This window comes from Bubalus kerabau, chromosome 4 (assembly GCF_029407905.1).
Source record: "Bubalus kerabau isolate K-KA32 ecotype Philippines breed swamp buffalo chromosome 4, PCC_UOA_SB_1v2, whole genome shotgun sequence".
Taxonomy (NCBI): Eukaryota; Metazoa; Chordata; class Mammalia; order Artiodactyla; family Bovidae; genus Bubalus; species Bubalus kerabau.
This window is the reverse complement of record NC_073627.1, coordinates 104,708,311-104,731,882: the sequence shown is the minus strand read 5'-3', so window position 1 is coordinate 104,731,882 and position 23,572 is coordinate 104,708,311. Positions and strand designations below refer to the sequence as shown.

General features: G+C 39.2%; 2 protein-coding genes and 1 long non-coding RNA gene across 5 annotated transcripts in view; 1 reads left to right on the top strand and 2 right to left on the bottom strand.

Moving 5' to 3' along the window:
- Window positions 1–23,572, top strand: part of CD274 (CD274 molecule) — a 114,391-nt gene that overhangs the window by 42,762 nt on the left and 48,057 nt on the right. The window lies entirely within an intron of this gene.
- The window catches only part of PLGRKT (plasminogen receptor with a C-terminal lysine), a 50,051-nt gene that overhangs the window by 9,527 nt on the left and 16,952 nt on the right, over window positions 1–23,572 (bottom strand). The window lies entirely within an intron of this gene.
- LOC129650038 (uncharacterized) lies at window positions 614–22,103 on the bottom strand. Its single transcript, XR_008713546.1, has 4 exons — window positions 22,038–22,103; window positions 6,380–6,488; window positions 5,919–6,260; window positions 614–3,030 (listed from the first exon to the last, which is right to left on the bottom strand). It is a non-coding gene; the product is annotated as an uncharacterized LOC129650038 (long non-coding RNA).

The following is a 23,572-nucleotide window of genomic DNA, read 5'->3' as shown; positions in this document are numbered from 1 at the left end:
AAAAAAGATATTGCTGTAATTTATGTCAAAGAATGTTCTGGCTACATTTTCCTTTAAGAGTTTTATAGTATTGGTCTTACATTTTGAGTTTATTTTTGTGTATGATGTTAGAGAATGTTCTAATTTCATTCTTTTATATGTAGCTGTCCAGTTTTCCCAGCACTACTTATTGAAGATACTATCTTTTCTCCATTGTATATTCTTGTCTCCTGTGTTGTACATTAATTGACCATTTAGTTAGTTCATTTATGGGCTTTCTCTCCTGTTCCATTGATCCATATTTCTAAGACACATATTAATTAAATTTAAAAAATTATAAACAAAGAGAAAATATTAAAAGCCACAAGAGAAAAACAACAAATAACATACAAGGGAGCCCCCATGAGATTACCAGATGATTTTTCAGCAGAAACTCTGCAGGCCAGAACGAAATAGCATGAAACATTTAAGGTGAAGAAAGGGAAAAGGATACTTTACCCAGAATATTCTACCCAACAAAGATTTCATTCAGATTCAACAGAGAAATCAAAAGCTTTACAGACAAAGCAAATAAAATTCAACACCACCAAGCCAGCATTTACAGTAAATGCTAAAAGAACTTCTCTAGAGGAAAAAGAAAAAGCTACAACTAAAAACAAGAAACTTATGAATGGGAGAGCTCACCAGTAAAGATAAACCTGGGGCTTCCCAAGTGGTGCTAGTGGTAAAGAATCCACCTGCCAATGCAGGAGACACAAGAGACATGGGTTCAAGCCCTGGGCCAGGAAGATGCCCTGGAGTAGGAAATGGCACTCCACTCGAGTATTCTTGCCTGGAAAATTCCATGGGCAAAGGAGCCTGGCAGGCTACAGTTCATGGGGTGACAAAGAGTAGGACATGACCGATCAACCGAGTACATACACAGAGATAAACATAAAGTAAAAGCAGGAAATAATCCACACACAAATATGATATCAATATGAAAAATTGTGAGAAGAGAGTCCAAATGCAGGATATTGGAAATGCATTTGAAATTAAAAGACCAACAACTTAAAACTATCTCACTGAAAGTGAAAGAATGGAAAGAGGTATTCCATGCAAATGGAAATCAAAAGAAAGCTGCTGTAGTAATACTATATCAGACAAAACAGACTTTACAGGCTGTTATAAGAGACAAAGAAAGACACTACATAATGATCAAGGGATCAATCCAAGAAGAAAACAATTGTAAATATATATGTGTATACAACATAGGAGCACCTCAGTATATAAGACAAATGATAACAGCCATAAGATTTTCTTTTATAATCCTTCTGAATATTTTATTTTCATAAGAGATATATTTTTTATTATGTGCCATTTATTCATACTCACTTTCTTATGATAAAAACTAAAGTCTAATTTGATAGTACTGATTAGCAAGCAAGGATAGGACATATTAAAAACAATAATGGTTCAGTATTGGTCATGGGTCTGGGGGCAGAGGAGCCACAGGAAAGACAGAATGGTAGAGAGGGAAAGGCGTGAACTGTCAAGAATGACACTGGCATCACTGACTCTCAGTCTATAGGAGGACAGTTAGCACTCCCAATCTTTAAATAGAAAATGAATTCCAAGTGAATCAAAGCCCCAAATGTACCAAGTGAAGTGATACGTGTATTATAAGGAAAATCTGGAGACTGTTTGTGTATCCTTAGGAAGTCAAAGACCTTTCCAAGGAAAACAAGAAACATGAAGGAAAAGATTAACAGATTTTATACATGAAAAACAAAAAATTCACTACTTCACTCCTATTAGGATGGCTACTATGAAGAACAACAATAACAGAAAACAAGCATTGGCATGGGGCAGAGATGTGGACAAACTGGAACCCTTGTACATTGCTGATGGGAATGTAAAATGGCACAGCTGCCACAGAAAATGGTATGGCAATTCCTTAAAAAAATTAAACACAGAATTATCATTTGATCCAGCAGTTCCACTTCTGGGTGTATACCCAAAAGCAACGGAAGCAGGGACTTGAATAAACACTTATACACCCAAGTTTATTGCGGCATTATTTAACAATAGCCAAAAAAGTGGGAGTAACCCAAAAGGCCACCAACAGATGAATGAGTAAACAAAACAAGACATATACATGAAATATTATTTAACCTTAAAAAGGAGAAAAATTCTAAACCATGCTCCAACATGGAAGAAACTCAAGGACACTGTGCCAGTTGAAATGAGCCAATCACAAAATAGCGAATATTATATAACTCCAATAATATGAGGTACCCTGAGGAGTCAAATTCATAGAGACAGAAAGTAGAATGATGATTGCCAGGGTTTGGGGAGAGAGGGAGTCGAGAGATAGTGTTTGATGAGTACAGAATTTCAGTTGGGAAAATGGAAAAAGATGGATGGTGGTGATGGTTGCACGAAGGAGCATGATGAAAGGGTTAAGAATGTGTAAGTCCTGCAATCAGACTGCCTGCAGTGAGTACTAATGCCACACTTATAACACTGTGTCCTTGGGCAAATCACTTAATTTCTCTGTAGCTCAGTTTCTTTATCTATAAAATATAGAAAATAATAGTAACTACCTTACTGGGTTGTCATGAGGACTACATTTTTAATGAGAATAGCATGTAGAAATAATATAGCCCCATGGCCGAATGCCAGAGAAGACAATGCCAGTGTTCCAGTACTGGCAACACTCCAGTACTCTTGCCTGGAAAATCCCATGGACGGAGGAGCCTGGTAAGCTGCAGTCCATGGGGTCGCTGAGTCAGGCATGACTGAGCGACTTCACTTTCACTTTCCACTTTCATGCACTGGAGAAGGAAATGGCAACCCACTCCAGTGTTCTTGCCTGGAGAATCCCAGGGACGGGGGAGCCTGGTGGGCTTCGCACAGAGTCGGACACGACTGATGAGACTTAGCAGCAGCAACAGCATGGCTGAATTCAGAAACATCTATTAAAATGTAGACTTCCCAGGTAGATCAGTGGTAAAAAATCCACTTGCCAAGCAGCAGACATGGGTTCAGTCTCTGGATCAGGAAGATCCCCTGGAGAAGGAAAAGGCAACTCTAGTATTCTTGCCTGGGATATCCCATGGACAGAGGATCCTGGCTAGTTATAGTCTATGGGGTCACAAAAGAGTTGGACATGACTTAGCGACTAAACAATAACATTAAAATTTAAAATACACCTACCCCTTGATCTGTCAATTCCACTTTCAGGTCAAGTCAAGACTTAATGAAAAATGGTTGTTTTTTTCTGTTATTTGTATCATCATCATAATTATTCCTATGCAGCTATTTATTCTGACGTGGAAAAATCTTTCAGCCTATCATATGTGTGTATGTGTGTGTGTCCTTGGCTATATATGTATTTTTCCCTTGACATCTGTTTCTTTCCTTATCCCCATCACCACTACTTAATCTTAGTCTTCCCATGTCCTTCACTTACAATTATACTCTGGGTTCATTCTTTATGAGTATAAAGAAGTTAGATACCATACTAGGAAATTAAGATCACATGATAGGCCTACAACTGGGTCAGGAAAAGAAACTGTTGACTAGGTCCTGCTCACACCACCTCTCAATGAGGAGCGTGTCTGGGGTGTCTAACAAATAGCTAAGTGTGGCCAGAATGGAATGAACAAGGGGGAAAGTGATAGAAGGTGCAGTCAGAGGTGACTGCAAGAGATAGATCACCCAGGGCAGTGCTTCTCAAGCTCTAACATGCATGTGAATCATCTGGGGATGTGTTAAAAGCAGATTCTGATTCAGTAAGACAAGGAAGGACACATGATTCTGTTTTTCTAATCAGATCTTATGTTGCTGTATTTAGAAAGTAGACCATATTATTTAAGTACAGTGTAGGTCTCGTAGGCCTTTGCTGGGATTTCAGTAAAAATTCTAAGGAAGATGGGAAGCTACTGGAGAGCTCTGAGCCAGAAGTGTGGTTTAACATTTTAACGGAGCAGTCTGATTTTTAAGACTATCATGTACCTAAAAGCCATGGGCACATATTTTTACCACTCGTAGCAGCAATGCTCATAATAGATCCAAATGAATCAATCTAAATATCCATTAACAGTAGGATGGATACATAAATTATGATATATTTGTATAATGGAATACTAAAAACCATGGAAAAAGAATTAATTACTGCTACAAGTAACAATGTGGATAAACCTCACAGACATGAACTTAAAAAAAAAAAAAGAATACACACTGTATGATTCTGTATATGCATGTGTGCATACTAGGTTGCTTCAGTCTTATCCAACTCTTTGCTGTAGCCCCTCAGGATCTTCCTTCCATGGGATTCTCCAGGCAAGAATACTAGACTAGGTTGCCATGCCCTCCTCCAGAGGATGATCCCATATATATGAAGCATTAAAAATGGCAAAATTAATTTATGGAGGCAGAGATCCAGATAGTGGCTGCTTTTAACAGTGGGAGAGGCAGAAGGAAGCCTCCTAGGTTGCAAATGTTATATATATTGATCTGGATGGTAATTATATAGGCATAAATGTATTTGGAAATTCATTGACCTCTATACACAAGATCTGTACACTTTACTGTGTCTATGATATACTTCAGAAGAAAATAAGAGGTTGTAAGGGAGCAGGGTAAAAACTGCGAAAGCCACTGGGAGGCTGTAGCACTAATCCAAGGAAAAGATGGGGGGCTGGAGTAGAGTGATAGCAGTGGAGATAGAAAGTGGTTGGATTGTGGAAATGTTTGGAATTTAGAAGTGAAATTTGTTTTCTGATGGACTGAATAAAAGGATATGAGAGAAGGGGAAGAGTAAGAAGTGATCCCAGGTTTGTAGCCTGAGCACAGCATACTGGTGCCACTTATGGAGATGGAGAAGCCTGTAGGAGGAGTAGATTTGGTGGATGAGAATGGGGTCAGAATGAGGAACTGGGGTTTGCATATGTTAAACTGGGATGTTTGTGGATATACAGGTGGCTATGTCAAGTGGGCAGTCTAGCTATAGCCAAAGTCTGGGCTACCAATAGAAATTTGAAGTCATCAGTTACATAGCTGGTGTTTGAAATTATGAGACTAGACAAGCTCCCCTAGGAAGTGGGTGTAGATGCAGAAGAGAGGACAAGTGTGATCTGAACCAGGGCCACTCCAGGAATGTACAGGAATCAGGGAGAAGAGGAGGCAAAGGAGTCTAAGCTGGTGTGGTCAGGGAAATAGGACGAGAACCAAGAAGTGCTTTCCCAGAAAGGAACTAAAGAATGTGCTTCAAGGAGTGATCACTGATCAACTGTGTCAAGAGTTGCTGAGAAACTGAGTGTGATGAAGACTGAGAGATTAATTATATTGACTAGTAAACATCTGAAACTATGCCTGTCACATAGTAAGCGTTCATGTATCATAGGCTACATGAAGAATATCATAAAACCTGTGTAAATCAAATCATTGTTCTTGGCAGGAGATCGTGTTTTACAGTGAAGAAAGTAAATGTTCTTTAGCAACAAGCTCACTCTTTTACTCTTTCCCTCCAGCTCTTGATATTGTGGCTTAAAATGGGCAAGAGTAAAGGATCTTCTCCTAGGGAAATAGCCTAGCTTTCAGTCCTAGAGATGATAGACAAATGAAGTGTTTTATTGGCCTGTTCTGCAGCTTAAAGACTTAAAGGGAATGTCCTTCTTCAGGGAAACAGGAGTATCATGTATTCAACCTCCCTGTGCTTCAGTTTCCTCATCAACAACATGGGATTATAATGCTTATTTCATGATGTGTAACAAAGATTCAGTTAAGCTCAGTTCAGTCGCTCAGTCATGTCCAACTCTTTGTGACCCCATGGACTGCTGCACGCCAGGCCTCCCTGTCCATCACCAACTCCTGGAGTTTACTCGGACTCATGTCCATTGAGTCGATGATGCCATCCAACCATCTCATCCTCTGTCATCCCCTTCTCCTCCCACCTTCAATCTTTCTCAGCATCAGGGTCTTTTCCAATGAGTCAGGTCTTCGCATGAGGTGGCCAAAGTATTGGAGTTTCAGCTTCAGCATCAGTCCTTCCAATGAATATTCAGGACTGATTTCCTTTAGGATGGACTGGTTGGATCTCCTTGCTGTCCAAGGGACTCTCAAGAGTCTTCTCCAACACCACAGTTCAAAAACATCAATTCTTACAGGTATTAATATACACAAAAGTTTAGAACAATGCTAAGGCACATAGTAAGTGCTAAATAAACAGTAGATACTTATCATATTATGATAATAATATCCGTGTCCTCCAGCTAAAGGCTACCAGGAACATGCCTCTGGTTAAAACAAAACAAAACAAAACAAAAAACGTCATGGACCTGCTGCAGTGAAGGAGACACATACTGTGGGAACTGTGAGGAGTCTCAGTGAGAAGGTATTAGAAAAAGATTTATACCATATAGACTTATGCCAAGTGATTTGGGGGAGGTTCAAAGATCATTTGCACTGGGTACTGCCACAAAGTTGGAGTACTTCCCATGATTGGAGATCTTAAGCCTTCTTATCTAGAAGGTAAAAAAAAATCAAGCAGATCTAAATGGTAAATAGTAAAGATGCAGCAGCACTCATATTAGTCAGGGTTGAGGGTGCTCAGTCATTCTGCAGTTTAGACAATGTTCATATCTTTGTTTGCTAACATAATTACAGAGTGGTCATGCCTGATGGTGGTGATCTGTGAAACTGCTTATGTTCCATAGGAGAATACCAGGGACTAGCTGAGAGTGCCAAGTCCGCTCCTAGCTGTCAGTTGGATAGTTTTCTTTCTCATTCTGTGTAAAATGACCTGTGCTTTGAGGGGATGATTAAAAGACTTCAGGAAGACTGTCATTTCCTCTGACAATATCTGACTTATGAGTCATCAAAGAGAACGTGGAGAGGTGGGTGAGAGGGTACACTAATTGAGGAGAACTCTGATTGCTTAGTGCTAGGTGCACCCATCATCCGTGCTTTGCAGATGAGCTGCTCTCTGGGAGCTCCCTGAAAAAGATAGAAAATTAATGGGTGACTCAAAGTGAGCCCAGGGAGAAAGTATCAACAGGAGGTGAGAGGAGTTTGCTTCTGGCTCTTGGAGCAAAGGGATCCTGGCACACATTGCAGGATACGATGGCATTCTCCTAGGTAACCTCAAGCCATTAGGAAGATGAAGTGGAGAAAATAGCTTCATAGTGAGTAGGAATGACCTTCCCTGAGGGACGGAGCCCATGGAAAACTCCCAGCCAGAATGTACATCTGGAAAACCGAGATGCCAAGGAGAAATATCAAGGAAGAGAAAGGAGCTAGGGTGAAGTTTTCAGGGGTCTGAAATGTAAATAACCAGGAAGGGTGGTGTAGTATGGCCACAGCACTAAGAAGGAATCTTTTGGTTCAGATAATCATTGTGGAAATGCAGGGGACTGAATGCAAGCTTTCTAGAAGGTTCTGAAACTCTGGTGCCAGCCTTCATTTGAATCAGGCTAGGAGGGTTTTTTATTTAGAATTCCAGCATTTGCTCATTTGCTCACTCTACCTAGTTAAGTTCTTGTTAATATTTTTCTTGCCTTTTTCCATGTAAAATTATCCTATAAAACCACGGATTGCCAGGGAATGACCTGACATGTTGACAGAATTAAGGCAGCCTGATGTTAGACCAGTTTCAGGATCTGAAAGACCACAAGTGAGGCCAGATAGAGTGGGCTCAGGCAGAGAGGGTCAAAGAGGCAGACTGTGGAGTTTGGAGAACCTTCCTGCCTGGCCTCTATCCCCAAGGGCTCTAAGAGCACAATGAATACTATTACATCATTCTCACCCTTCCTCTACAATGCTTATTCTCTGTGGTATTACATAATTCACCAACCAAGTTGGAGTCTGTGGCTTTGGATCCAGAGAGATCCAGATGATCAGCTTCCTTTGGATACTAGTTATCTGATCTCAAGCATGAAACTCTATACCACAGTTTTCTCAGCCTGTAAAATGCAGCCAGTAATACCTTCCTTGCAAGGTTATTGTGAGACTTAGAGGTAATATTTGTAAAGGCAAGCCCAGGGAGGAGGAAACAAAGGATGATGAAGCCAATCGAATCTACTGTGATGCTTTCCACATCTCATGTCAAGTGGGAATATTTTGGGAGAGGAATTTTTAAATGTCTTCAAAATATAAAATGACTTTAAAAAAATCTATTGACTAACATAATGCTCAACTGTCAGAAAATTGTAACAAAGGGACATTTGTTCTTTTACACTATTAAGTCTCCCTACCCTAAATATCAAAGTAGCAAGATTTTCTAAGAATAGCAATCGAAGGATATATAGCATATCCTAATAGCCTGAAAAATAATTGCTGAACAGATGTTGACCACAAAAGATGTTAAAATTTGTCTCTGATGGTTAAATGTTGCTGTGTATGTAAAGATCATTCAGTTCAGTTCAGTTCAGTCGCTCAGTCATGTCCGACTCTTTGCGACCCCATGAATCACAGCACGCCAGGCCTCCCTGTCCATCACCAACTCCCGGAGTTCTCTCAGACTCAGGTCCATCGAGTCGGTGATGCCGTCTAGCCATCTCATCCTCTGTCATCAACTTTTCCTCCTGCCCCCTATCCCTCCCAGCATCAGAGTCTTTTCCAATGAGTCAACTCTTCACATGAGGTGGCCAAAGTACTGGAGTTTCAGCTTTAGCATAATTCCTTCCAAAGAACACCCAGGGCTGATCTCCTTCAGAATGGACTGGTTGGATCTCCTTGCAGTCCAAGGGACTCTCAAGAGTCTTCTCCAACACCACAGTTCAAAAGCATCAATTCTTCGGCGCTCAGCCTTCTTCACAGTCCAACTCTCACATCCATACATGATCACTGGAAAAACCATAGCCTTGACTAGACAGACCTTAGTTGGCAAAGTAATGTCTCTGCTTTTGAATATGCTAAGTTTACCTAAAATCATTGGTTTGAGTAAACTCTGGATAAAGCAATATGATATTGATTTTGTGCTAAATCAAAATAAGATTTCTTTCTACAAAATTGCAATTGATGACATTTGTTTACTTAGGGTATAATAAGAAATAGCCAAGATGTCCTAAAATATTGTTGGGGGTGGTGGTGGGGTGTAAGATAATAGAAGGAAGTCATAACCTACTGCAATACCAATTTTATCTACATCATCATATTTCTCATGAGGGTAGCATACTTTGGTTTTGTGTTAGAAAACTCCACAGTAGTTTGTCACGTGTAGGAAACAAAGGTGATGTCACATTGACCAGTTCTTAGAGGCTTTGGTGAGAAGCAGTGAGAAACTGGTGTTGATGGAGCTCGGCCTTCCATGCATCACCTGTCATCAGTGGCACAGATTTTTGAGACTGTCCTCCAGAATCAAAGGTAGGGTCTGTGGCTTCAAAGCAAGAGTAAGTTTGGCCCTTAACTGTCAAACCATGAAACGAAGCAGATAGCCTCATAGGTGTCCTGGTATGTGCACTGATTTTTGTGCTTTGTCCATCTCAGCTATCCTCAATTTTTTAGCTAGCCAAGACATGCTGAAGCTGGTGAGTTAACTGGGTTTGGTATTAAAATTTGAACTGAAATTCAAAGGGAAAGTATAAAATTTGAACTGAAATTTAAAAGGAAAGAAAGTTTGGCTGGAAAGCCTCAAGTAATTTGGATGTACCTCACCCTTACCCACTGCTAGCATGCTAAAGGTTTTGGGCATCTTCTCCTCAACTGGGCAATCCTAGGCCAACCTCCTTGGCTGCAAAAATGCACAGAGGTGAGACGCTGGCCTGGCCTGGGCAGAACTGAACGGATTTCTTAGAAATCTGACATCTGTACTGTGAGATCCGGACGGGGGAAAGGCAGCAAATCTCTTAGAACAACAGTTCTGGGGAACTAGCTCCTGCTGCTAAGTCGCTTCAGTCGTGTCCAACTCTGTGCGACCCCATAGACGGAAGTCCATGAGGCTCCCCCGTCCCTGGGATTCTCCAGGCAAGAACACTGGAGTGGGTTGCCATTTCCAACTAGGGTTTAATCAAAATGGGACTTAAAAAGGCTGAACACTATGCAAATGCTACAGTTAGTTATGTAATAGTACAAATGCTGGTTTGAATCTTGGCTCCACTGTATACTGACAGCATGACTCTAGGCAAGCTACTTAACCTCTCTGTGCTTCAGGTTCCTCATCTATAAAATGGGAATAATAATTGGATTGCCTTATTAAGTTATCATGAAATAAAATATGAGAATACATAGAATTCTCAGAATAGTGGCTGGCATTTAGTATGCACTCAGTAAAAATTAGTTACCAGTATTACTGACATATTTCTTTATTAAAATAGTTAATGGATTTGAAAAATTATTTGCAGTGTTAGAATAAAGAGACACTCTGTCATTTTCATTTTCCCTGTTGGTTGATAGAAGTTGGGGCAGGGGTTGATGAATTGTTGCTGCTTTTGTTTTTTAGTCGCTAAGTTGTGTCCAACTCTTCTGCAACCCCATAGGGGCCCACCAGGCTCCTATGTCCATGGGATTTCCCAGTCAAAAATATTGGAGTGTATTGCCATTTCCTTCCCCATGGGATCTTCTGAACCCAGGGATTGAACCCATGTCTCTTACTGGGCAGACATAGTTCTTACCCCTGAACCACCTGGGAAGCCCAGGTTGATGAATAGTATTTATTTTTCTCCTTCCATCTACTTAATAATAAGTAGCTGGTTTGAACAATGAAAATCTCATAATAATATTAAATAAATTTTAAAAGGCTTCTATGTATTTCTTATACCTCCTGTTGATTTTCAGCATACTTACTGTGAAAGGTACAGATTTTTTTTTAATTAGCTCTAAGCAGTTAAATAATGTTTGCTTTAAAATCTCACTAAGGCAAGTGTAAATAATTATGAATACTTTTTCATAACCATACTTATGAAACTGCTTTCTCAAAGCAGTTTCTTCTATACTTTAATATGGTCTTTCGACATTAATCTTTTTACTTAGCAGCAGCAGATATGTGCTTTCTCAAAGGGAAATTTAGATTAACTAACAATTTTTCATTTTTTCTCATCTATTATTTTATTTTGGTTCCAGATATTCGGTTACTAGTTTGTAGTTTATATTCAGGTTTTTATTGCTTTAATAAGGGCTTTCCTGGTAGCTCAGGTGGTAAAGAATCTGCCTACAATGCAGGAGACATTGGTGCAATCCCTGGGTTGGGAAGATCCCATGGAGAAGGAAATGGCAACCCACCCAAGTATTCTTGCCTGGGAAATCCCATGAACAGAGCAGCCTGGAGGGCTACAATCCACAGGGTCTCAAAAGAGTCAGACCCGACTCGGATTAAACACACACACACACACGTCTTTAATAAGTTGATAATAAAGACCAGCTAACTCAAGGAATCAAGTAATTTCCTTATAATAATATTTAATCATTTGTTGATTTAAAGTAAAATTAATCCTTCCTGAGTAGGTTCCAAAGATAATCTGAATAGATTAGGGATCTAAATGTTTTTAAAAATCTATAAAGCTGTACAAATATCATACGGAAACATGGGTGACTGCCTCTTCAACTTTAATACAAGAAAAGGCTTTCAAAATAAAGACTCAAAATGCAGAGGCAATAAAGGATTATTCATTTGAATACATGAAAGTTTTTAAATTTTTTTCACAGCATAAAAACCCCATGATAAAGTAAAAGATAAACGACAATCTGGGAGAAAATATTTGCAATATATTCCACAAAAAAGAGATCAATATTGCTAATGTATAAAGAACTGAGAGACAAGGGAAAAAACCCATGAACACATAATTCACAAAAACAAGACATATAAATGGCCCTCAGATGTGAGAAAATGTTCAAGTTTACTCATAATTAAAGAAATGCAAATTAAAACAAGACTGAGGTACCATTTCTTGCTTATCAGATTGGCAAAAATTAAAAAGCAAGACTACACATTCTGTTGCAGAGACTATGGGAAAATAGGTATTCTCAAACTGGTATCACCTTTCTGAAGGGAAATACCTAAGTGGCAATACCTAACAAAACCATAAGGCACCTGCCTTTGACCCAGTCATCCCACTTCTGGAATTCTAGTCTGACGGTATACCTCCAACACAACAAAAATGTAAAAAGCACAAGGTTATTCACTGAAGCACTATTTATAACAGCAAAATATTGGAAATAATCTAAGTACTTCTGGTAGGCAGAATACTGCCTCTATCCAAAATAAGTCCATGTCCTAATGCTCAGAATCCATGGGCAGATGTAATTAATTAAGGAACTTGAGATGGGGAGATTATCCTGCATTATCCAGGTTGGCCCAATGTAATCGCAAGTGTCATTGGTGAAAGACAGAGGCAAGAGAGTCAGAGTTAGAAAGATGCTACACTTCTGGCTCAAAGAGGGAGGAAGGTGACATGAGCCAAGGAATTTGGGCAGCCTCTAGAAACTACAAAAAGCAAGGAAAGGGATTCTCCCCTAAATCTTCCAGAAGGAATGCAGCTCTGCTGACAGCTTGATTTTCTTCCAATGAGACCCATTTCAAACTTCTGGATCCCAGAACTATAAGATTATTTTGTGTCTTGAAAATTTGTCATACTAATAGGAAACTAATACAGTGCCCAAACATAATATGAATAAATTACAATATATACACACAATGGAGCATTATGCAACTGTTAGAAATGAGGAACAGCTCTATGAACTGACTGGAATGATTCCCGTGGTAAACTGTTAAATGAAAAAAGCAAGGTACTAAAGGGTATCAATAGTATGCTACCCTTCACATAAAAAAGAAGGGGAATTAGGAAAATACACGTCTGTCAGTCTATTGTGCAAAAGATGCAGGAAGGGTAAACCAAAGACTAGGAGATCAGACACCTACAGAGACAGCATGGGAAAGGATGTATAAAGAGGAGATTAGGAATAGGTTAGCAAGGATGAGGACGGAGGGATGCTCCTTTGAGTGTATCATTTTGTAGCTTTAATTATTAGAACATTGTTTTGTTTCATATACTCCCCTACCTTGTAACTAAACTCAACCTGGATATGGAGAGAATACAAAGTATAACTGTACTGCAAATGAAATAATCACCCTGATGGAGCCTAGGAAGAACAAATCTAATTTACAGAAAAACAGTAGCTTGACTTGACAGTGTAAAAGGGAAAAGAACATGCAAATAATGTTCTGTGGTTAGTGAACCTGTTTCTCATCAGGATATGTATTGGCAATCCTGTAACTATTTCATGTTTCCACTAGGATTGAAGTGAATATACTGTAGAAAATGAGAGCCAGGTTTTTCACTGTTTGAGAAAAAAACTTAAATATAAAGAAGAAGGAAAGGCCAGAATGAAACATCATAATGCACTGGAATTAGATGTATCAGTATGAACTCATGCTTTAGAATATGAAATACTTCTATGTGTAAGTCTGTGTATATCCATGGGTTGGTATATAAATACATGTCTTTGCTGAAAGGATCTAGGAACAATGACCACAGCAGTAAGTCACTTAGAGCCCAGATCTTGGTTTCTAAACACCATTTTCTAAAAACCAGGACTCTTTGAATGAGTGATTAATTCCAGGCCTGGGACAGGAACGATATATATGAACTAACTTATGATCACAGAAAATGAGCAAAAAATGATGGGATATGCCAAAGGGACATAGGAATCAACTGGAAGGAATTCCCAATAGTCAAAATAACTTCAGCCATAAAATAAATAATCATGGTACTAAATTATAACCCACAGAATAATATGTCCATACAACCATATTGGTATAAATAAGTGAATAAATAAATACATGGAGATGGGATAGCTTTTCCAGTGAACAAATATAAATTGAATGAAGGAAATAAAAAGTTACCATTAGGCAAACACCACAATAATCATTTTTCCATGTAAGATCCCACCAATGGATGCTAAAAGCAGTAGGCAAAAGTTTGAGGAGAAGACAGTAACAGACTCTCAACATATCTCTTCAAAGATATTTATCAATAAGAAAAAATAGTAACTTTCCCTTAACCAAGTGACCAAAGTTTAACATTACTAGTAATAAGACCTACCAACAGTATTCTCTGATATGATGCAATGAGAAAGACATAACAGCACTCTGTGGTTTAAAAATAAGGTGTAAAAAGTGCACAAACTCAATCTAGTCATGAGAAAAAGTTGGAAAAACCCAAAATGAGAGAAATTATACGAAATAACCAGTACTTATACAAAAAGTACTTATCATGGAAGCAAAGGAAAGAATGAGAAACTGTCACAGACCAAAGGAGTTTAAGAAGAAACAACAGTTAAATGCAATATGAGATCTTGGATCCCTGAAACACAAAAGGAATATTAGGAGAAAACCTGGTGAAATTTCAGAAAGATCAGTAATTTAGTCAACAGTATTGTACTGATGTTAATTTGCTGGTTTTGGTCACTGTACTATGATTTTATAAATTGTTAGTATTGAAGAAAGCTGAACAAAGGGTATACGTAAACTCTCTCCTATTGATGGTTTAGCAACTTTTCTGCAAATATAATATTATCTCAAGCTAAAACATTTCTTAAAATCTGGATTTACTCTTATTCTGCATTTTAGTAACTTTATTCAAGAATAATGATATTTTAGCTTTCCCTCTTACATTAAATATTAAGGATGTTTATAGGGTTATTTTTTCTCTCTAAAATCCTTCTCCCCCTGTTGCCCCATATTTTCAGTTACTTTAAGGAGGAAAATGAGGAAAACAAGACACATATGAGAAGTCTAAAGATTTTAACAGCAAGCCTACCTTACATTATTTCTGAGATAAATGGGGTAAGTCTGGGTGTGTATACATTGTATGCATTATGAAGATTTTAGAGGAAAGCAAAAATAATTATTAAAGCCATAGGATCATTTTTTAATTAATAGTTTTGGGCCCAAAACTCTGTATATACTGGACTTTCAGTAAATAAGTTAATAAATAAGAATATACTTAATGAATTAATAAATAAATTAGATAAATAAATAAGAGTTAATAAATACTTCCTTCTTGCTCAAGCAATGAAGAATGAAAAATAAAATTCACTCTGATTAGATTTATGAAAATAGAATTCTAGATGAGGGAGGAAACTAAAAGGAAAAGCTTCCTGATCCTCTATAACTGGATTCATTGGTCTCATTTAAGATTGTGAACAAACCTAAACCAGTGTTCCCCTTAGAGAATTTGAGGGTAGGAAGGGTCTTGGACCCACCTGTCAGCATGGAAGAGCTAGGCAGCAAAGGATCAACTTGGTGGTTTGACCCTTCTTTGTTATTTGTCTTTGTAGAAGGTAATGTCTATGGTACCAATGACTTTCATTAATTATTTTTTTCATTTCTCAACATAGACAATATACAGGAATTCTTAGTGTTTTTATTAACTCCTCTAAGGGATTTCAGACAAATTAATATCTTGTCCCACACTTGAAGACTTGCTGAACATTTTTAGAAGTTTCTTTAAAAGTTAGGAAATTCCTTAGGTATATTCTTTGCATTTATACCGAATCCTTCATAGTATAGTTAACTTATTTCCCTTCATTCCACCTTTAGTAAAAAAAACACTAGCAGCTTACCACTGTCTTGAAGTTCAGGCACTTGAAGATCACTAACAGGTCAAGATGCTCATTTCAGAGGGCCTGGGCCCAGGTGAACAGCATCTTCATCTGAGCCAGTAACAGCCTAACTATGAGATTCCTAATCTTTACTGCACAGTATCTAACTTCATGTTTATAAAGAATAAACTTTATATTCAGGTAACTGGATATTCACATTCAAAAGAATGAAAATGGACTCTTACTTCATACCATATACAAAAAATGAACTCAAAATGGAACACAAACATAAATATAAAAGCTGAAACTATAAAACTCTCAGAAGAAAACACAGGTGCAAATCTTAATGATCTTAGATTTGGCAACACTTTCTCAGATTATGATACCAAAATCATAAGCAATAAGAGAAAAAATAAATTGGACTTCATTGAAATTTAAAACTTGTATGTATCAAAGAACACTGTCAAGAATAGAAAGAACCCACAGAATGGGAGAAAATACTTACAAATCTTATATCTGATAAGGATTGATTATCCAAATAAATAAACTCATACAACTCAACAAGAAAAAGACAAACAATCCAATTTGGAAATGAGCAAAGAACTAAAAGAGATATTTCCCCAGAGATGATAAACAAATGGCCAATAAGCACATGAATAATATTTAATGGTATTATTACTCATTATGGAAATTCAAAAGTACAATAAGATACCACTGTAAACCCACTCAGAATGGCTAGAATTTTTTTTTTTTTTAAGGAAAATAACATGTATTGGTGAGGATGTGGAGAAATGGTAATCATGATACATTGTTATAGGAATGTGAAATAGTAAAGCCACTGTGTGGTTCTGGGATAAATTAAACATAAAATTGATACATGATTGAGCAATTCTACTCCTGATATATATACTCAGAGGAATTGAAAAGCAGGTATTCAAACAAAAATGTGTACAAGTATTTCTATAAGCAGCACTATTCACAATAGCCAAAGGGGAAACAATATTACTGTCTTTAAACCAGTGAATGGATAAACAAAATGTTGTATATTTATACAATGGAATGAATAGGCATGAAGTACTGATTCATTACACAACACAGATGAACCTTGAAAAGATTACACTAATTGAAATAAACCTGACACAAAAGACCACATATTATATAATTCCACATACATGAAATGCCCAGAACAGGCAAATCCATCAGGACAGAAAGCAGATTAGTGGTTGCCAGGGTCTGAAAGGATGGGAGAATGAGGAGTGATTGCTTAATGGGTATGGGGCTTCCTTTTGGGGTGAGGGAAATGTAATGGAAACAAGTAGTAGTGATAGTTGTACAACATTGTGAATGTACTAAACATCACTGAACTGCACACTTTAAAATGGTGAATTTTATATTGTGTGTGTTTTACTGCAATTAAAAAAAAAAAAGAATCTCAGAAGAGGGAGGTTAAGAGCAGGTAACCAGGATGGGGACATGCCAGAAATGAGTTTCAGAGGAATAAGTTGAAGACAGTTGTGAATGAAGACAGTAGAATCAAGCTGCTGTATCCTTCCTTATAGCTCCCACTGTGGGTGAACTTGTGTTAATCACACTTTCTCTTATTCCAAGGTACTTCTTGGTTAAGTCCCCTGACACTTCTACGTCTTGAGCCAGTTCCCACTTGGTTATCCTTTTGCTGTAGATGGAGTTGGCTGCTTTCCTCTCCTCTTCAGTACCTGCTCTACATTTTGGGTTCCTTGTCACCACAGGACTCTCTACAAAGGAAACACTGTACTTTCTTGCTTTCCTTAGAACATCAAGCCCTTCTTATTCTAAGATGTTGGTACAGCTTTCACCTCCAAAAAAAAAAAAAGCAGATGGAGGACATAAGAATTATAGATATGGGAGTTATAAGGATTTAAGCAATTTCAATTTTTCGTAAGCTATTTGCTCTTATTTGCTGCTTTAATTTTTATATATTTGAAGAAGCATTTATTGAGTCTACACTGTATTTCACATTGTAAAAATAACTCTAGCATATACCATTGTATAGACAAATTACAACCATGGCTTAAAACAATACAGATTATTATCTTTACTTGTGAACATTGGCAGTCCAACACAGGTCTGAATGGGCTAAAATCATAATGTCTGCAGGGCTGTGTTCCTTTCTGGAGAGTGTAGAGGAGAATCTGTCGCTAGCATTTCTCAGCTTCTAGAGGCAACCTGCATTCCTTGTCTGGGGTGCCTTCCTCCATCTTCAAAGCCAGAAACATCACATCTCTCTGACTCTTTGGTCTTTAACTCTCTACTTCTAAGAATTTGCGTGTTTAGATTGGGTCCACATTGATAATCCAGGATAATTTTCTCACCTCAAAGTCTATTCCCTGAGTCACATCTGCAATAGTCCGTTTGCCATATAAAGTAATATATTCATAAGTTTCAGGGATTAGGGTGTAGACATCTTTACAGGGTCTTTATTCTGCCTGCCACATTCATACCACAAATATCTGGTTATTTGCAGCATACCTCACCATCTTCCCACCAAATAAGATGAGAAGTTCCTTGAATATAGAGCCTGTACCTTTTACATGTCTGAATCCTGCTTAGCATGTAACACATAATTTCATATATATTAAATAACTATATTTTTGCTTTGTATCTATACCTCATTTTCTTCACACCAAATGCTATACAGACTTACAGGTCAAAGGCTGGCTCTTGTGTAATTTTTTTGTCATTAGTTTGTTGCCTGCTCTTAGTGAACAATTAATAAACTGCCCTCTAATCTTTACATGGACCATGACTGCTTTGCCTACAGAAACACTACAGAACAGCAAGGACCCATGGAATCTTTTCTTCCCTCCTTTTTTTCTGCTTTGTCCTTGTAGTTTCTATCCTATTTTAAAAATACCAAAATGCTTTTCTGGCCACTTAGATCATATATCATGGGCTTCCCTGGCAGCTCAGATGGTAAAGAGCCTGCCTGCAATGTGGGAGACCTGGGTTCGATCCCTGCATTGGGAAGATCCCCTGGAAAAGGAAATGGCAACCCACTCCAGTATTCTTGCCTGGAGAATCCATAGATGGAGGAGCCTGGTGGGCTATGGTCCACGGGGTCACAAAGAGTTGGACATGACTAAGCAACTAACACTAGGTCATATATAATTGATTTAGGTGTGCCATCTATTGGCATTTTTAAGAACGTATTCATTTTTACCTGAGATACCTGGCTGAGTACAGCCATCCATTCACTATCTGCAGTAACAGAGGCTAGAAAAGGAGTGAGAAACTGACTTTTGCTGATGATCTGAAAACATTAAATTGAGTAGTGTGAATTCTCCTCAGCTCAACTGCAACCAATTTGTAAACAAAAAAGCAATCTTTTTGATCTGAAGACTTTTATAAATGTTTATTAACCAGACTCCAGTGATTGATTTAACTTAATGATTAACTTGCTTAAACTGAAAACATATTTGGCTTTATCACCAATGTATGCTATATTGTCACTGCCAATCACCAATTACAGTTATGTAGCAAAAGGAAAGAGCAAAGGTTCTCAACCCAGGCTGTGGATTATAGTCCCTTGAAGAGCTTAATACAACTACATGCCTGGCCATGAAGAAATCTGATTAGTCTGGGGTGGGACTTGTAAATTCAAAAGACCCCCTGAATCGAATCTGAATCTGAATACAGCCAGAGTTGGGAACCTTGACAGTGGTATAAGATGTAGCTGAATCTCTAATTCTGGTCCTTTCTTCTGAAAGAAAAACACCAATAATGTGGAATTATCAAGTTATGATTTATCTTTTTTTTTAACCAAAAAAGTAGAACTTAAAAAAAAACCCACTGGGAAAACGATTCTAGTTATTAGGCTTCTTTTAAATAAATGTGTTGCTTTATTTCTTCTATTTATCCTTTTTAATTGAAGTGCCATTAAATAGGAAAAGAGCCAAGAGACATGCCATCACAGACTAGAGATATTAGTAGGCCAAGTGTTTCAATTGGGGTTTCTTAAACCTCCCCTTTGAAGAATTTTCATGTCATCTTCCACCCTAGGGACCCATTTCTTCCATTTTCAGAGCCATGCTTAGTTTTATGGACTCTGGGACATTCCAGTCTAGCTTTAGCTGTCTGGGTTCATTCAGCATGTAGGGAAGAACCCATAGGTAGCTTCAGGGGTATTGTGATAATATAATTATTCAATTTAGTCATGGACTCATCCATGTTCATTTTATTATGCTTCATAATTTACAAACATATTCTCATATATATATAATATGCCATTATGTTTCTTATTTAAAAAGAAATAGCTCCAAGTCTTAAAATGATGCTAGATGTGTAATTCCTTTAAATGTGAAGCATTTAAGGACCAAGACGATCTTCCCAAACTGCTACAGATGAGTATGCCTCTCCCTTGGCTGCCCCAGTTAGGATGAAAACTCAGGCAGCTTTAGTGTTGGAAGGCTGCTTCAGTGTTGGAAGGCTGCTTCAACTGTGTTGATCTACACTATTTTTTGTTATTCTCCATAAAATTAAAAGTAAAATAGTAAAGTATATCCTGGTCAACAAGGAAAAACTACCATCCTAACCAACACATGTGTTGGAAGAAATCAATCTGCCATTGACCTGAGCATTCTTGCTGAGTAGGTCAAGGATAGAGGCCCTGCTCTTTGACCAAGCCATTTGTCAGGGTTGTGTTTGCAGTGAGCAACTTTGAGGGATGAAGCAACATCTCTTCCCAGTCAGAGAGCAGCCTTGCTCACCATTCATGATAAAAGTGATAGATTCTATAAGCTCATTGTTCTTCACCTATGTCACAAACCCCCGCATCCACCTCAACATCCAACAAGGCCCACCTTCCATGGGGCTCCCATGGAGCGCAGAGAAAACTAGCAGCAACACTATGCTCATGCTGCTTGCTGTGCTGGGACCAAGGCTTCTGCCAGCATCTGTGAAACAATAGCAGGCTAACTTGTTAACTTGCAAGTAGAGTAAAATTCTAGACCTTTCATGGAGCCTGCCAGTTTGGGGACAAAGATAAGGTGCTGATAGAGATGGTGTTCTGGAAGACACCATCTTCCTTCTTGGAGAAGGAAATGGCAATCCACTCCAGTACTATTACCTGGAAAATCCCATGGACAAAGGAGCCTGGTAGGCTACAGTCCATGGGGTCGCAAAGAGTCGGACACGACTGAGCGACTTCACTTTCACTTTCACTTTCTGGAAGACACAGGAGAAGGGCCCTTGTTGGTTGGGTTAGAGGGTATCAGAAAGCTCCCTGAGATCTGGAAGCAAATGCTTTTGCACAAGTGGTGGTGGGAGTAGGAGGGTAGAATAAAGATCTCTCATTGTCTTGTGTGTTAAGTGAGCCTGAGAAGCAAAATGTAGGGTCCAAACAAGACTCCCAGATGGTGCTTTGGTTGTGGCACATTCTTCTCTGGAGTAGGAGAAGGAAAGGATGTTATCATGACATCAGTGGGGCAGCAAGCCCCCCTCCCCAGCCAAAAGGCATGCAATGTGGCTGCGGCTGTTGGGTCAGGGGTTCCATAAAGCTGAAATAGTGGTGTCAGCCTTTAGGATATAGAACTCTGCACAGACTAAATACATCAGATATTTGTTTGTGGAGTCCAGTGGTGGGAAGCCCTTTGAAATTGAGAGTAAAGTCAAACCCTTGCTGACTGGCTCTGAGCTGCTCTTTCCCTTCTCCTCTCCTCCAACTTGAGCTGCTTCAGGGAAGATGGCTGAGTGTGCCAGGGAACTTCAGGGAGGGGAGAGGAGGGACTGAATGTTTATGGCTCTGCTGGATATGGGCACCATGTCTACTTGGTCCCATGCAGGGAGGGTGTGCTAAGTGCCAAGGTGGTCCAAAGTGCTAAGGATGCAGGGCGGAGCAGTGGCACTAGTGTTGGCTAAAAGAACGGTGCCCCTGAGCTCTCTAGGGGTCAGGAGAGCACAGGGGAGGAAACGTACCAATTCCAGAATGAGAAACCAAAGGGAAAAAACACATTTGTATTTCCTATCTTCCCCAGCTGGGCAATAGCCTAATTTCCTGAAACTATCATGATAACCCCTGAAGTACCTATGTTAAAACCTTTGGTCTTTGTTCCCATAGAGCAAAGTACAGCTGATAGGGTTTGAGCAGTTTGCAGTGAGAAAAGAAAATTAAAATACACTGGACTGATTCAACATAACTGCAGTTGTGTCCCCTGAATATAAATGTATAATGTTCTTTGTTTTACTTGCTTTTATTGTAAATGTTCATAGTGACGAGAGGACATTCTCCCATTGAGGAATTCTCTGACCCCTTCCAAGAGGTCCAATAGAAACAATATATTCAATAGAGACAAAAATAGAAAATCCCAGCCATCTCCAGAAGCCACTGCCCAATACAAGCAGGGCCACATACTGGACACAGGCACCAAAATGCATCCTGTGTTAGTTTTCTGGGCTGCCATGGCAAGGTACAACAAACTGGATGGCTTCAGCGACAGAAATAAACTGTCTCAGCTTTGGAGGCTAGAAGTCCAAAGTTAGGGTGTTAGCAGGGTTGGTACCTTGTAAGGGCTGTGAAAGAAGGCTCTGTTTCAGGACTCTCTTCCTAGTCACATGACATTCTCCCTGTATGCATGTCTTTGTGTCCAAATTTTATAGCTGTCATACTGGATTAGAGCCACCACCCTAATGACTTCATTTTAACTAGATTACCTCTGTAGAGACTCTTACCTCCAAATAAGATCACATTCTGAGGTTAATAGGGGTTTGGATTTTAACATAAGAATTTGGGGGTGGGATGAGATCCAAACCCATAACATACCCCTTTCAAAAAGGGAGGCACTTTTGCTCCCTTTGTTGCAAATTTGTATATAGCCTGAGATCCCCCCTGCTTCCTTGGAGCAGTTTTCTCAGAGCTATAAGATGCTGTCTCCTGGACTTAGAGTCCTAAACATTCCCACCAAATAAAACAATTCTCTAGTTGACTCATTGGAAAAGACTCTGATGCTGGGAGGGATTGGGGGCAGGAGGAGAAGGGGAAAACAGAGGATGAGATGGCTGGATGGCATCACTGACTCGATGGACGTGAGTTTGAGTGAACTCCGGGAGTTGGTGATGGACAGGGAGGCCTGGCGTGCTGTGATTCATGGGGTCGCAAAGAGTCAGACACGACTGAGCGACTGAACTGAACTACTTTCAAAAAAAAAAACAGGGAGGCAGTTAATTGGCCTATTACTGAGCTCCTGTTAAAAACCTAAACCCCTAGAGAATTTGTAACTCTCAGGTCTGACATCCCCATTTTTGAGTGGATCAACTAGGACATGAAAATATAAGGAAAGTACCCATTTGTTGATCAAATGAAAATAATAAATTTGAGGATGTGGCTAGCTTGGCCCTAGTGTCATCTCGGTTTTGCATAAAGTAGTAGAAACTACTACTTTGGGGAAAACTTTATCCCCTACTCTGACACCTGGAGCAAAGCTACTGGCTCAATAGGCCCTTCGGATTCACAGTTTGTCCTAAATGCCTAGGCCTGGTTCACCTTTGGTTCAGCTAAGCTGAAAACTAATGGTGCCGACAGTACTCCTGCCAGTTTGACCTCAGTGCCAACTATAGTGGGCAGAAGTCAAGGCTGTTCTCAATGCTCTGGTCAGTCACACTGAGGGGCAATCTACCATGGGCCTGAATAGGCCAAGAATGCACGGCCCAGACTACTGTTTGTTCAGGCCATTTCTTGAGGTTTTCCTTGAGGAAGGAGTTATGAAGTTCTCCCCACCTCAACTCCACCAGCTCCCCACTCACTAGAAAAGCAGTAGATTCCCCAAGCCCAGTGTTCCTCAAGGGTGGCACAACCCACTGAGTGCACAGCACCCATGTGAACCCATCAATGTCACCTCCATCAGACTTGAGAAGCATGAGGAATTGACATGAACCTCACGCTTCTCCTCTTACTGTGCTGTGAGTAAAAAAAAAGGCCTCTGTTACACATAGGTGTCTCCTGTGTTCTGCCAGCATCCATGGAATAGTAATAGGCTAATCTCTTAGCTTACCTTCACAAACGCTGACTTCTGTAAAAAGCCCTATAATTTCCAGAGGT